This window comes from Bos javanicus, chromosome 25 (genome assembly GCF_032452875.1).
Source record: "Bos javanicus breed banteng chromosome 25, ARS-OSU_banteng_1.0, whole genome shotgun sequence".
In the NCBI taxonomy this organism is placed as follows: domain Eukaryota; kingdom Metazoa; phylum Chordata; class Mammalia; order Artiodactyla; family Bovidae; genus Bos; species Bos javanicus.
In genome coordinates this window covers 21,351,227-21,366,421 of record NC_083892.1, presented here as the reverse complement: position 1 = coordinate 21,366,421, position 15,195 = coordinate 21,351,227, and positions in this window count along the sequence as shown.

The following is a 15,195-nucleotide window of genomic DNA, read 5'->3' as shown; positions in this document are numbered from 1 at the left end:
AAAATGGATAACCAACAAGAACTTACTGTATAGCACATGGAACTCTGCTCAATGTGGTGTGGCAGCCTGGATGGGAGGGGAGTTTGGGGGAGAACGCATACATGTATATGCATATGGCTGAGTCCCTTTGCTATTCACCTGGAAGTATCACAACATTGTTCATTGGCTTTACCCTAATGTAAAATAAAAAGTTAAAAGAAAACAAAGGCAAAAATAGGGAACAGGCTGGATTTAGCACACAGACCATTGTTTGCTAATGTGCTTATAACTTCTGCGTTCTCTACAGACAGTGCTCAGTAAAAGACTGACATGTTTTCTTTTCAGAGTTCTCCAGGAAAATAGAATTTTGCATGAAGACTGAAACAAACCAGGACCCAGGGGGCATTCACTCTGGAGCACCTCCATGCCTCATGAATGCCAATGGAAACACTGGCTTTAACCCAAGTGTTCCAAGCCATTGTTTTCATAGACCTTCAGGAAAATTTTGTTCATCCGGGGAGGAAATCTCAGAATGAAAACCAAACTGGTTTAGGGGGAAGAAGGCTAAAGAATTGAGTTTGGAAAAAGGCGAGAAGACAGTTCTGGAGAGCTTGACAGCAGAAGCCATCACAGAAACAGTGCAAAAATGACTGGTTGACCCAGGAATTCCTCTCCTAGGTACGTAGAAGAGAAATGAAAAAATATATATTCACCCAAAACCAAAAGGTGGAAACAATTGATGAATGAATAAATATGGTATATCTACACAATGGGATATTATTCCGCAATAGAAAGAAATGAAGTACCCAATGCATCTGCAACATGGATGAACCTTGAAGGCATTATGCTAAGTGAAAAGCGCCAAGCACATAAGACCACATGTCATGAGAGTTCATTTGTATGGAATGTTCAAAACAGACAAATCCATACAGACAGAAGTAGATCCTTGGTTGCCTGCGGATAAGGTGGGGCTGCTCACAGAAGGTGGGGAGTGACTAATGAAGGGCATAGGGCGTCTTGTTGGGATGATGTAAACTTCAAATTGTGGTGATGGTTGCATAACTTTGTAAATACACTAAAAATCATTGAATAGTACATTTCATATGGATGAATTGTGTATGTGAATTATACCTCAATAAAGCTGTGTTTTTTTTTTTAAATGACCCTGGCTTTAAAAGAATGTCCTCCCCCTCTGCCTCTTAGGCAGCGAAAGGACTGAAGGGGCAGGCTAAGTCCTGTGCAAGTGACAATGTAAGAAGAGAATTCTTGTCTCGTTTATGACAGTTACGGGGCTTCCCTGGCAGCTCAGTGGTAAAGAATTTGCTGCAATGCAGGAGATGCAGCTTTGATCCCTGGGTCTGGAAGATGCCCTGGAGGAGGAAACAGCAATCCACTCCAGTGTTCTTGTCTGGAAAATCCCATGGACATTGGAACTTGGTGGGCTACAGTCCAAAGGGTCACAAAGAGTCAGACACGACTGAACAACTGAGCATGCACACATGACAATGTGCATCTCTCCATTTCCAACACTCAATTTCTCTCTCTCTCTCTCTCTCTCACACACACACACACACTCACACATACCTTCCTATATGCCTGTCTGCGTCCATGAAGGGAGAACCGCAGTAGCTATTCTCGGTTCCCTTTAGACCCCTACTGCTGCTGCTAAGTCACTTCAGTTGTGTCCGACTCTGTGCGACCCCATAGATGGCAGCCCACCAGGCTCCCCCATCCCTGGGATTCTCCAGGCAAGAACACTGGAGTGGGTTGCCATTTCCTTCTCCAATGCATGAAAGTGAAAAGTGAAGTCGCTCAGTCGTGTCCGACCCTCAGCAACCCCATGGACTGCAGCCTACCAGGCTCCTCCATCCATGGGATTTTCCAGGCAAGAGTACTGGAGTGGGGTGCCATTGCCTTCTCCCCTTTAGACCCCAGTGCACCCCAAACCCCAGCTTCTGTATTGGCTGGTAACTCAGGAAGCCTCCATTTTCTAGAAAACTGTGCTTGGTCAAAAACAAGCCACTTTAAGACTTCCCTGTCGGTCTAGTGGTTAAGATTCCACGCTTCTATTGTGGAGGGCAAATGGGTTCGATCCCGGTCAGGGGGCTAAGATCCCACCTGCCACCGGATATGGCAAAAAAAAAGGGTTAAGGAAATGAGCCGCCCTTCCCGAGAGGTCACACACACACACACACACACACTCACACTCACTCCAGTGCTGAGCTCAGCCCATGGGCCAGCCCCTTTGCCCCCAGAGGGGATTTGCTCTGTCCTGAATTTACACTCCAGAGCTTCTCTGTGGGATCAAAAAGTAGCGAGCCTTCAGCTGAGGTCACTTTCTTGCCTTGATTTGTATTCTCTGCCCTGCCCTGCTTCCCTCACATCCTAAATAAATCAGCTGAACAAGAGTCCCTGTCTGGTTCTGCTTCCAGAGAACTCGGCCTAACACTGGAGCCTTACAGAACAGAGAAGTGAGGCTGGGCAGGGAGGAGGGACCAGCAGAGACGAAGACGAAGGGGAGGGTAGGGGAGGTCTTGTCCTCCCTGGATCCTGTGGTTGGAGGCAGAATCGGGAGGCGGTGTCCCCAGTCGCGGGGAGCTTCATGTCTCTCTTAGCTCAGTTTGTGTCAGTGAAGCGTGACCCAGAGTCAAGGCCGAGGCCATTCTTGCCATTTCTCCACTGAAGCCCACAGCCTTCGGGCACCCCAAGGGCTGGAGGCATCTTGGGACAACACTCAAGGCTTGGTCTCTGGCATTCCTGGACAACAGTGAGGCTTCTCCTGACAGCTCCCATCCCCCAGTCCTCATCCCCAGAGGTAACAACCACCTCCCCTCTTTCATGTGACTCTTTCTGAGTTGTTCAAATATACACACACAAGTAAAGATGGGTGGATAGTGGGGTGTTCCTGCTAAGAGGAACCAGAAGTGTCCCTCAACAGACCTCCTCTTCATCTCATCAGCTGAGGTTACATCACACGCTCATACAAAACAAAACCAAAACACACTGGCAAGGCAAATGGGCAATTCTGGATGCCCATGGGAACCACCAGGTCATTTTTTCAAGTGTCAGCTGCTGGGGGCCCAACTTTAGGCCAATTAGATCAGAAGCTGAGTCAGTGACCAATGTCAACAAAACTAAAAACTGGGACTGATCATCTCCTGCCCCAAAAGAAGAAAAGGTGGGGCAAAGAGAGAGAGCAGAAGAGGACAAAATGGGTGAAAAAAGGGAGGAATGAGAGGCTGGGAGAGAAGTAGCGTATGTCCCCCACCTCCGGTGGGCTTAAATGACAGTCTCCCTAGGAGATCGCTCTTCCAATTCATTCGAGAAATATTTACCGAGCAGGCGTGTGCTGGATGGAGTACTAGAGCTGGGAACAAAACAGACATGGTCCCGGCTGTGCACTTTGTTCACTTAATATCACAGGGCTTATATTCAGCCGTATTGTTCAGTAATCCATTATTTTGACTGCTAACATTCATAGCGTGACTTTGCCAAAGTTTATCCACCCTCTCTCCCGTTGACGGGCCTCCAGATTTCAGTTCCTGTAAACAATGCTGGTACAAACATCCTTGTTTACACTGGCAGGAGTTTTTCTTGGCGAAAGAGTTTTTCTTGGTGAAATTTCTGGGTAACAGAATATGCGAATATTCAACATGAGGAGATAAAATCAAACTCTTTTTGAAAAGTGTTGGCTGTGATTTTACACTTCTCCAGCAGAGTCTTAGCATCCTGTGTATATGCATGCAGGCATGCTTAGTCGTGTCTGACTCTTGCAACCCGACTCTAGCCTGCCAGGCTTCTCTGTCCATGGGATTCTCCAGGCAAGAATACTGGAGTACGTTGCCATGCCCTCCTCCAGTGGATCTTCCCAACCAGGGAACGAACCTGCCTCTCTCAAGTCTCCTGCATTGGCAGGTGGGTTCTTTACAGCTATTGCCACCTGTCCTAGACATTTATAATCCAAAGGCTCAGGATTTGTTGAAAGGAAATTAAATGGCTAAAGAAAAGGAATTTTAGTGTCAGGATTTGAGGAATCTCATGGAAACCTGGAGTGAGGCATTCAGCTCCCAGACAGTCTGGCTTTTTTTCCTCTCCGGGGACAAAGCATCTCCCACCTCTTCTTTTCCTCTTCTGTGTATCCTCTCTTCCCTCTGCAGATCAGTATCCTCTGAAAGACTCCTAGTGTCTCTTTCCTCCATAATTTAGACTTGCCCTTGAATTTGGGTCCCATGGCATCAGCTGTGGCCCAAATCCTTCAGTAGATCACAGATCCAATGCCCCTAAACTTTCCTTTCTTTGATTCAAACTTTAAGGCTTCACCAGGATCAGGTATCCATGTCTGATCCACTCAGCTGTAGCCTAAGAGTCTTGGCCAATTTGAGGCAAACATGACTCCCTAAGTCCACTCCTTTTGCAGGGACCATGAGGTCAATTTCACAGAAAGAATTACGCATGAGACTTGTGACCCCAAAGCATGTTCCACACTCACCTTTTCTCTCCCTAAACCACAAGAGAAAGTTGTTCAGTCATGTCTGACTCTTTGCGACCCCATAGACTATACAGTGAAGGCAATGGCATCCCACTCCAGTACTCTTGCCTGGAAAATCCGATGGACGGAGGAGCCTGGAAGGCTGCAGTCCATGGGGTCGCTGAGGGTCGGGCACGACTGAGTGACTTCACTTTTTTCACTTTTATGCATTGGAGAAGGAAATGGCAACCCACTCCAGTGTTCTTGCCTGGAGAATCCCAGGGACGGGGGAGCCTGGTGGGCTGCCGTCTCTGGGGTCGCACAGAGTCAGACACGACTGAAGTGATTTAGCAGCGGCAGACTATACAGTCCATGGAATTCTCCAGGCCAGAATACTGGAGTGGGTACACTTTCTCTTCTCCAGGGGATCTTCCCAAGCCAGGGATCGATCCTAGGTTTCCCACCTTGCAGGTAGATTCTTTACCAGCTGAGCCCCCAGGGAAGCCCCTAAAGCACAAGACACCATGCCAAATAGACATTACCAGTCTCACACAAATGCACTAGTGGTTCCTCCCTCAGCACAAGAAGGCGTGAAGCAGAGAATTCAGCATACTGTCTCATCTGACCATGCAATTCTCCCATGCTAAGAATTAAGGGAAACAGACTCTCATAACCAAGACAATAGGCTACTTTCAGGCAGGAAATTCAGTTCCTAAGTCAACACGGAATTCAAAAATCAAGTACAGACAAAATTATCTATTACCATGAAACTCCATAGATGTGGTTTTTGTCTATGACCTTGTTTGATAAGTACAACTAGGTGAATGATATTTGTCATAAGATGAGTAAGGAAAAAAAGAGTGCTATACACTCTGGTGGATTATCTTCCTTGTCTCATGACAACACCACTTAAAGTATTATTTTCCCTCTTTTCTAGGTATATAATTGGATTCAAAGAAGTTAAGTAAACACGCGCTTGATTCAACTGCAGTAGATCAGAATCTCAACTCTTCCAAGCGTCTCCTTTCACATGGAAAGCTCAGGTAAACCACAAAAGCTAGGCACTTGACATGATTCATGCCTTGAGATGTTAGATAATGTTATGAAATCATCACAATTAGCAAGACGTTTAAAAACTAAGCATCTAATTCAACTGGAGTCTCATGAAGATAAATGCAAGTTAAAACTACCCTGCTGCTGCTGCTGCTGCTAAGTCGCTTCAGTTGTGTCCGACTCTGTATGACCCTAGAGATGGCAGCCCACCAGGCTCCGCCATCCCTGGAATTCTCCAGGCAAGAACACTGGAGTGGGTTGCCATTTCCTTCTCCAATGCATGAAAGGGAAAAGTGAAAGTGAAGTCATTCAGTCATGCCTGACTCTTAGCGACCCCATGGACTGCAGCCCACCAGGCTTCTCCATCCATGGGATTTTCCAGGCAAGAGTACTGGAGTGGGTTGCCATTGCCTTCTCCGAAACTACCCTGAGATACATTCATTTTTGAGATTGGAAAAAATCCAAAAGTTGGTTAAACTCTGTGAGACTATAGGGAGTATCCCACAGAAATTGGGTGTGTTGTTTGGCATAACCTCTGTGAAGATTATGAAGGTGCTACCTATCAAAGTTATAAATTGTACACTCCTGGCCCAGCAATCCAACATCTAAAAATTCACCCTACAAATACATTTGCACACTTGTAAAATAGCACATACACAAGGTTATTTGATGCAGCATTGTTTTTCCCAGAAAAAAAAATAACCCTGGAAACCACCCAAGTATCCATCAGATTAATAAGTTACAGGACTCTGAAACACAATGAAACTGTGAAAAAACAAATGTACTTCCAACAAACATTTATAGAGAGATCACCAAGATAGAGCAAGTTAAGAAAGTAAGTTGCAAAACAACGTGTCTCATTGTGAATAAACATGTTCTCTTTTCTGTAAAAATATGAAAGAATCCAAAAAGATATGTGCATATATATATTCATATTTGGGCTTCCCAGGTAGCTAGCTCCATGGTAAAGAATCTGCCTACCAATGCAAGAGATGCAGGTTTGATCCCTGGGTCGGGAAGATCCAGAGAAGGAAATGGCACCCCACTCCCAGTATACTTGCCTGGGAAATCCCATGGACAGAGGAGACTGGCTCCACACTACAGCCCTTGGGGTCATGAAGAGTCAGACGTGATTTAGCAACTAAACAACAACAATATATTCACGTTTGCATAAGTAAATCCTGAAGACATCGAAGAAACTAATCAAAGCAGTGACTTGGAAGGTGGGAAGACACAGAGCAACTTAGATGGGTGGGTACTGGCTGAAGGGGGACTTTTCACTTTTACCTTTTTATCTGGTTAGAATGTGTTCCCTGTTCCAATATTTAACTGCAAGTTTTTAAAATTTCAGTGTAAAAAGGGAAAAGAGTCTAGCATCCAGAACATGAAGACAAACCTCTACAGTCTGAGTGCAAAGTATTTCATGCCAGGATATGAACAAAACATTATTCTTAAAGTGCCCTAATGCTTTAATCCATGATTTTTTTGAAACTCAGATTAATTATGCTGAATAAAAGAAGCCAGACTCCCAAAAATAGAATGGATGTTGTGTGATGCCATTTATATTAAACTCCAGAAACTGCACACTAATCTGTGGTGTGCAAATCAGGGGGTCGGAGATCAGAGAGGGTGGAAAGGAGCATCACAAAGAGACACGAGGACACTTTGGGGTGTGAGGGTGATTGGTGGTGGTTTCGTGGGTGTTCAGTTCAGTTCAGTTGCTCAGTCATGTCCCACTCTTTGTGACCCCATGAATTGCAGCATGCGAGGCCTCACTGTCCATCACCGACTCCCGGAGTTCACTCAGACTCACGTCCATCGAGTCAGTGATGCCATCCAGCCATCTCATCCTCTGTCGTCCCCTTCTCCTCCTGCCCCCAATCCATCCCAGCATCAGAGTCTTTACCAATGAGTCAACTCTTCGCATCAGGTGGCCAAAGTATTGGAGTTTCAGCTTTAGCATCAGTCCTTTCAAAGAACACCCTGGACTGATCTCCTTTAGAATGGACTGGTTGGATCTCCTTGCAGTCCAAGGGACTCTCAAGAGTCTTCTCCAACACCACAGTTCAAAAGCATCAATTCTTTGGCACTCAGCCTTCTTCACAGTCCAACTCTCACATCCATACATGACCACAGGAAAAACCATAGCCTTGACTAGACGAACCTTTGTTGGCAAAGTAATGTCTCTGCTTTTGAATATGCTATCTAGGTTGGTCATAACTTTCCTTCCAAGGAGCAAGCATCTTTTAATTTCATGACTGCAGTCACCATCTGTAGTGATTTTGGAGCCCCCCAAAATAAAGTCTGACACTGTTTCCACTGTTTCCCCATCTATTTCCCATGAAGTGATAGAACCGAATGCCATGATCTTCGTTTTCTGATTTGAGTTTTAAGCCAACTTAAAAGTTGAGCTTTAAGCCAACTTTTTCACTCTCCTCTTTCACTTTCATCAAGAGGCTTTTTAGTTCCTCTTCACTTTCTGCCATAAGGGTGGTGTCATCTGCATATCTGAGGTTATTGATATTTCTCCCGGCAGTCTTGATTCCAGCTTGTGCTTCTTCCAGCCCAGCGTTTCTCATGATGTACTCTGCATATAAGTTAAATAAGCAGAGTGACAATATACAGCCTTTACATACTCCTTTTCCTATTTGGAACCAGTCTGTTGTTCCATGGCCAGTTCTAACTGTTGCTTCCTGGCCTGCATACAAATTTCTCAAGAGGCAGGTCAGGTGGTCTGGTATTCCCATTTCTTTCAGAATTTTCCACATTTTATTGTGATCCACACAGTCAAAGGCTTTGGCATAGTCAATAAAGCAGAAATAGATGTTTTTCTGGAACTCCCTAGCTTTTTTGATGATCCAGCAGATGTTGGTAATTTGATCTCTGGTTCCTTTGCCTTTTCTAAAACCAGCTTGAACATCTGGAAGTTCACGGTTCATGTATTGCTGAAGCCTGGCCTGGAGAATTATGTCAAAACCTGTAAAATTTTTCCAGTAGTCATGTATGGATGTGAGAGTTGGACTATAAAGAAAGCTGAGTGCCAAAGAATTGATGCTTTTGAACTGTGGTGTTGGAGAAAACTCTTGAGAGTCCCTTGGACTGCAAGGAGATCCAACCAGTCAATCATAAAGGAAATCAGTCCTGAATATTCATTGAAAGGACTGATGCTGAAGCTGAAGCTCCAATACTTTACAGCTGATACAGAGAGACTATTTATTACAAAAGACCCTGATGCTGGGAAAGATTGAAGGCAGGAGGAGAAGGGGATGACAGAGGATGAGATGGTTAGATGGCATCAGTGGTTAGATGGCATCAGTGACTCGATGGACATGAGTTTGAGCAAGCTCTGGGTGTTGGTGATGGACAGAGAAGCCTGGCACGCTGCAGTCCATGGGGGTCACAAAGAGTCAAACACAACTGAGCAACTGAACTGAACCTAACTGAATAAAATTGTGTGCTTTTAACATGTGCAATTTATGGTCAATTACATCTTAAAAATATTTATTTATTTTACTGCATCGAGTCTTAGTTGCGGCAGGCAGGATCTTCGTGGAGTCATGCAAGGTCTTTCCTGGCGGCACGTGGACTCTCTAGTTGTGGCCTGCAGGCTCCAGAGCACTCCATGTCAGTAGCTGCAGCACACAGGCTTAGTTGCTCTGGGGAATCCGGGATCTCAGTTCCCTAATCAGGTATTGAACCTGTGTCCCCTGCATTGCAAGGCAGATTCTTAACCACTGGGCCACCAGGGAAGTCCCTGTTCAATTACATCTTAATAAAGCATTTTTAAAAGTTGTTTTCACCATTTTTCTCTATTTTTAATTTCAATTTTGTTATATTTTATAGTATGTACAATTCTTCTATAAGGACAGGAGTTATGTATATAATTATCAATAATTTTACATATATTTGAGGGTGCATATTCAAAAACTTCCTCACTGAGAGAACCGCATGATCACAGATGCATGGGGGAATGACTGTTTAAAGCCAGGGTTAAACCCAACTACAGTGGCAAAGCCCTCACTTTTAACCGCTACACTCTACTGCCCCCTGCTGTTCGTCGGTGCTGTAGCCACCCTTAACCCACTCCAGTATTCTTGTCTGGAGAATTCCATGGACAGAGAAGCCTGGCGGGTTACAGTCCATGGCATCGCAAAGAGTCGGACACGACTAAGTGACTAGAGCAGCTACCAAGATGTTAATGACCAGGAAAGATGACTCCAGGGGCAAAGAATTTTTATCAAAACTCTATCTATAACCAAACTCTTCTAAATCACACAGACACACACATACATACGCAAGTGCACAAACACACAAACATATACAGTGCATACATATATACACACACACACACACATATACAAATACACACACACAAACATATATACACAAGTATATGCACATACACATATACACGCTCACACATATACATATATACACACGTGTACCCACATACACATGTACACATACACATACATACACACATACACACATATATGCACGTACACATATACACGCTCACACATATACATATATACCCACATGTACCCACATATACATGTACACACTCACACATATACCTATATACACAAGTATATGCACATACACAAATACACATCACACATATACACACTTGTACCCACATACACATATACACAAATACACGTACACACACATATACATATATACACACATATATACACGTACACATATACACGCTCACGCATATACATATATACACGTGTACCCACATACACATATACACAAATACACGTACACACACATATACATATATACACACATATATACACGTACACATATACACGCTCACGCATATACATATATACACGTGTACCCACATACACATATACACAAATACACGTACACACACATATACATATATACACACATATATACACGTACACATATACACGCTCACGCATATACATATATACACGTGTACCCACATACACATATACACAAATACACATACACAAACATATACATATATACACACATATATGCACGTACACATATATACGCTCACACATATACATATATACACACGTGTCCCCACATATACATATATACACGTGTACCCACATACACATATACACACTCACACAAATACATATATACACACGTGTCCCCACATATACATATATACACGTGTACCCACATACACATATACACGCTCACACATATACATATATACACGCGTGTCCCCACATATACATATATACACGTGTACCCACATACACATATACACACTCACACAAATACATAATACACACGTATATGCACAAACACATATACACACTCACATATATACACATATATGCACATCCACGTATACACACTCATATATATACATACAAAACCCTCACATGTATACCCATGCATACACATATACACCCATACACACACACATCAAGAAGCAGTACCAGATCTCTCTACCACACCAGCCTCAAGGGACATGAAAGAGGAACTATTCAAAGCTATGAACAAGAAAAACAAAAGTGAAATAATCTTGCCAAAGTCTGAGCTTCAAAACACTTCCACTGGGAGGATGGGGGTGGAGAGGGGTCTTGGGCTCCCCTCGAGGCCAGCCCCCTTTCTCCTTTCTCAGGACCACTCAAAGACTGAAAACCAAGCCTCTTGTCAGGCAAGGGGGCAAGAAAAGGTAACTATGAAAATCAATCCTGTAGGTGCTTGAAAAAGAGACCTGGCGTGAGGGAAGTAAAGAAATAGGTGAAGGAGAGAAAGAGATTCAAACTTACAGATGCAAAATAAGTGAGTCCAGGGTACGAAATGTACAGTGTGTCTAGTCAAGAACTATGTAATATCCTGTATGTGGCCAGCATGCCTCACACTCAGTGTCTTTACTACTGTCGTGTTGCTCTCCGCTTTCCCTTCTCATTCCTCTCAGTTCCAGTCCTGACGGCTGGAAGGACTTACTCAGGGGTTTCATTTCCTCTTCAGGAGGCAGCTTGGACCATGTGGATCCATCAACACCTCCGGGATCAAGTTATTTATTTCAACCAGCATCTTACCTGCCTCACTTTTTCAAAGTTCTAGAAGTCAGTAGGTTCCAGAAGGATATCTCATGACACCCCAAAATTTAGAAAACACAAGCAAATATGAGGACCTAAACTGACTACAGCAGCAGCTTAAAATCAAATCACTGACTCCTCCCTAAGGTAGCATTTTCCAACCCCAAAGCAAGATTCCCTGATCTAAACATCTCAAATCATGTTGCTGTGGCCAGCCTGAGGGAAAGTGTGTAGGCAAAGAAGACAGAAGAAAGAAAGGAGAGGAGATGCTTTCTTGCTTTCTTAGCTTTGCCAAGAAGCCGATTGTCCTAATATACCCACCTCTGACTTTAAATTCATGGGGGATATCCCCCATTAAGTGGTTAATTCCTTCTTCTTCTGAGTATGAGGTGGAAAGAAAATCTACTATCCATGGGGTGTATCATCTCTCTAAGCCAGTGATGTCTTACACACTTAACCATGGTTCTTGAACCCTAGTGTGCCTCAGGATTATCAGGAGGGTTTGCTAAAACACAGCTTGCTGGGCTCTGCCCTCAGAATTTCTCTTTTTAAATTGTTTGTTTACTTTTGGCTGTGCTAGGTCTTCGTTGTTGTGCGCTGGCTTTCTCTGGTTGGAGCTAGTGGCGGCTACTCTGCCCTTGTGGTGCTCGGGCTTGTCACTGCGGTGGCGTCTCTTGTCATGGAGCACGGGCTCTAAGTGCACAGGCTTCAGTAGCTGTGGCGCACAGGCTTAGATGCTCTGCGGCATGTGGGATCTTCCCGGACCAGGGATCAAACCCATGCCCCTGCATTAGCAGGTGGATTCTTAACCACTGGACCACCAGGTAAATTCCCGGAATTTCTGATTCAATAGGTCCGGGGAGGGGGGCGGGGGCGGGAAGAATTGATCATCGTGACATGTTTTCAGATTCTGCACTAGAAACAAGTCCCAGGAGACAAATCAGTTTGCAAGAGTTGAAGTAGCTCAGTGGGTCAAGAATCCACCTGCAATGCAGGAGACCCCAGTTCAATTCCTGGGTCAGGAAGATCCCCTGGAGAAGGGATAGTCTATCCACTCCAGTATACTTGGGCTTCCCCAGTGGCTCAGATGGTAAAGAATTTGCCTGCAATGAGGGAGACCTGGGTTCGATCTCAGTTGGGAAGATCCCCTGGAGGAGGGCATGGCAACCCACTCCAGTATTCTTGCCTGCAGAATCCCATGGACAGAGGAGCCTGGTGGGCTACAGTCCACGGGGTCGCAAAAAGTCGGATACGACTGAGTGACTGAGCACACACAGCCCACTTGAGCTGGGAGCTTGCCCTCAAAAAGTGCTACTACTCCCAAAGACTGAACATCCGGGGAATCTTAGGTAGGGTCAGAGCTTAGAGAAGGGGGTCACTGAGGGAATCTCGTGCAGGGAAACCTGTCAGGGAGTGAGAAAGAGGGTAAGGCCTGAGAAGAGGTGAAGCAAAGATGTGGTCTGTTGGTGGGGAGGGGCGGAGCATAAGTAATACTGCAGAATGGTCCCTCCTTGAGGCCAGGAGGGCAACAGAGAGCTGAGGGGTGGGGTGACTTTCCGGAGAGGCAGCTCCCAGGAGTCCAGAGCGATGCTCTGGAGAAGGAAGACAGCTGTGATCTGTAAACAGCCACCGCTCGCTGCTTTAGGGAAGCAGCAGTGGGACATCACAGTGTCTGCTACACAAGACAACGTCTTCTGACCCCACAAGTAGATACTGCTCAGCAGCATGGTGCTCAGCAAACCTTGAGTGGAGACTGCAAAGGTTTGTTTTTTGCTGGGAATGGGGTTTTCTTTTACAGTATTATTAGATTTTCTTAAGGAAATTAAACAAAACTACTATGAATGAGACCCATCACACTTTGACCATAAGAGCGTAGAGCTAGCTTTTCTGTTTGTTTTTAACTTTTTATTGAAGTATCAGCAGTGGTGTGCTGATAAAATTTTAACAACCGGCTCTCTAAATGTAGTTCTGACGTGTACCTTGGTTGATACTCTTGTTTACACGAACAACAAGGAAGAGGGAAATGAAGTAGCAAAGACCTGTTTCGTAACTTCGCTCAGTCTTCTTTGCTGAACCAGATAATACACTTCAAATAGGAAGAATATTTCCTTGATTTCTTTTACACTATTCACAGATGCAGAACAGCTTCAAATTTAACATGCCTTGTGAACATTTTCTTTCTAGGCAATCCACAGAACAATAAAGCAAGCCCTGGTTTAGCGCATCTGCTGATTTCCATGGTGTAAATACTCCAGCTATGGATGACTACAAGCTGCTAATGTGATGTTCATGACAGTGGAGCTGGGCCGATTCGATGCGGGTAGCAACCATTATGTAGTAGTTCCACCATACACATACCAAAGTTGTAAATAATCTCAAGGGCAGAGAGAACAGTAGAATAGTTAGGAAGTCATGAGTTCTGAGTATTTATTGTATTTGTTGAAAAATATATATTTCATTGTAAGTTAATATAATTTCATTTTTTACAAAGGCTGTGATTAACTGACAACTCTCAAAATTCTGGAAAATGTAACAGTCTGCTCTCATGAACGGACTCCAGCCCACCTATGAAATACGCACAAAGAAGCACGCAACCAGTACCCATGAAAAGAAAGAATACACAGCATAATCGGATCTCCAGGAGACTCCCTCGGCCCTCCTTGTCGCCACTGGACTCCTTTCCCCAGAAGCCTCGGTGGATCGCCAACACCCTGACTTTCAACCACTGAATCTGTTTGCTTGCGTTGTAGGTTGGTGTTTTTGTTCAGTTGCTAAATCATGTCTGACTCTTTGCGACCCCATGGACTGCAGCACACCAGGCTTCCCTGTCCTTGAATATCTCCTGGAGTTTGCTCAAACTCACGTCCTTTGAGTCGGAGAAGCCATCCAACCATCTAGTCCTCTGTCGTCCCCTTCTCCTCCTGCCTTCAATCTTTCCCAGAATCAAGGTCTTTTCTAATGAGTCTGCTCTTCACATCAGGTGGCCAAAGTACTGGAGCTTCAACTTCAGCATCAATTCATTTCAACTTCCAATGAATGTTCAGGATTGATTTCCTTTAGGATTGATTGGTTTGATCTCCTTGCAGTCCAAGAGACTCTCAAGAGTCTTCTCCAGCACCACAGTTTGAAAGCATCAATTCTTTGGTGCTCAGTCTTCTTTATGGTCTAACTATCACATCCATACATGACTACAAGAAAAACCATAGCTATGACTATACGGACCTTTGTTGGCAAAGTAATGTCTCTGCTTTTTAAAATGCCGTCTAGGTTTTTCATAGCTTTTCTTCCAAGGAGGAAACATCTTTTAATTTCATGGCTTCAGTCACCATCTGCAGTGATTTTAGAGCCCAAGAAAAGAAAGTCTGTCACTGTTTCCATTGCAGGTTACACCAACGGAATTGTAAGCCTGCAGTTTGAAATGTTACCACTAGAGGACTCTTGTGAGGCCCAGACAGAATGCCCTGCCTGCAGGACTTCGAAAGCTCCTTCCAAACCCAGTCCCCTGGCACTTACTCACCTCTCTCCACTAAGAGGACCTTCTGTTACTCACAACCCAGGGTGGGAGGAAATAGAGAAACAACTGAGTGATAAATCTGAGCATTGGTAAGTTTCTGGAGAACATCTGGGGCCACAAACGTCCCAGGG